The 1,237-nt window shown below is 35.0% G+C and overlaps 1 protein-coding gene across 1 annotated transcript in view; it reads left to right on the top strand.

The window, feature by feature from the left end:
• SDAD1 (SDA1 domain containing 1) overlaps positions 1 to 1,237 on the top strand; it is a 36,847-nt gene that overhangs the window by 7,363 nt on the left and 28,247 nt on the right. The window lies entirely within an intron of this gene.

Genomic DNA, 1,237 nt, shown 5'->3' on the forward strand with positions numbered 1-1,237 from the left:
GTGCTTAATTTTTGCCAGCTATCATTTTCAGAGCTTTTTATGTATTTGTTTACTCACAAAATGAGATAAGGTTTATTATTATTATTATCATTATTATTATTTTACAGATGTAAAGGCTGAGGCACAGAGAGGTAGAGTAACATGCTCAGAGTCACACAGATTCTGAGTCATAGGGTAGGAATATAAACCCAAGCAGTCTGGCTCCAGAGCCCAAGCCCTTTTCCACTTCACTATACTGACGAGCTAAATCAGAGCATAGACTGGACACTCATAGCTATAACTACCGCAACCTTAGCCCCCAAGAAATGAACTTTTTTTGTTATTACTATTTCCCTATGACTTTGTATTTGCTAGTGTAAGATCAGAAGCTAAAGGTTAATGAAAGAAATTTGAGAAAGAAAAAAAGTTCACATTCATTAACTTAAAAAATTTTTTTTCCCCGAAGTGTTTAGAGATTTTAGCAATTGTACTTGGTCTAACTTGTGAGATAAAAGTTGTCCATGGGAGCATATTTGGGGCACCAGTGATATTTGCATTGCCGGTATTGTTTTGCATGCAGTTAGGGACTCAATAAATGGGACAAATTTTTTTTTTTTAATAATTTTGTGACAACATGGATGGATCTTGAGATTATTCTAAGAGAAGCAAGTCAGACAGAAAAAGTTGAGAACCATATAACTTCACTCACATGTGGGATATAAAATTATAAGCTACAAAGGAACAAGACAGACAAAGAAATAAAAACCCATAGACACAAACAACAGTTTAGTGGTTACCAGAGGGTAAGGAGGGAGGGAGATAGTTGATGAGGGTAAAGGGGGTCAAGTACATGGTGATGGAAGGAGCACTGACTCTGGGTGGTGAACACACAATGGGATATATAGATGATGTACTACAGAATTTTACACTTGAAACCTATGTAATTTTACTAACTATTGTCACCCAATAAATTTAATTTAAAAAAGAAACATTTTATTGAGATATAATTTACATATAGTTCATCTATTTAAAGTGTACAGTTCAGTGGTTTTTAGTATTCAGAGTTTGCAACCATTGCCATAATCAATTTCAGAACATTTTTCTCATCCTCAAAAGAAACTCATTTCCACTGGCAGTTATTCCCCATCCCCCTCTTTCCCCAGCTCTAGGCAACCACCAATCTACTTTTGGTTTTTATAGATTTGCCTATTCTGGGTATTTTGTGTAAATGGAGTCATAAATATGTAGGTTTTTGTGT

This window comes from Hipposideros armiger, unplaced genomic scaffold (assembly GCF_001890085.2).
Source record: "Hipposideros armiger isolate ML-2016 unplaced genomic scaffold, ASM189008v1 scaffold_552, whole genome shotgun sequence".
Lineage (NCBI taxonomy): Eukaryota > Metazoa > Chordata > Mammalia > Chiroptera > Hipposideridae > Hipposideros > Hipposideros armiger.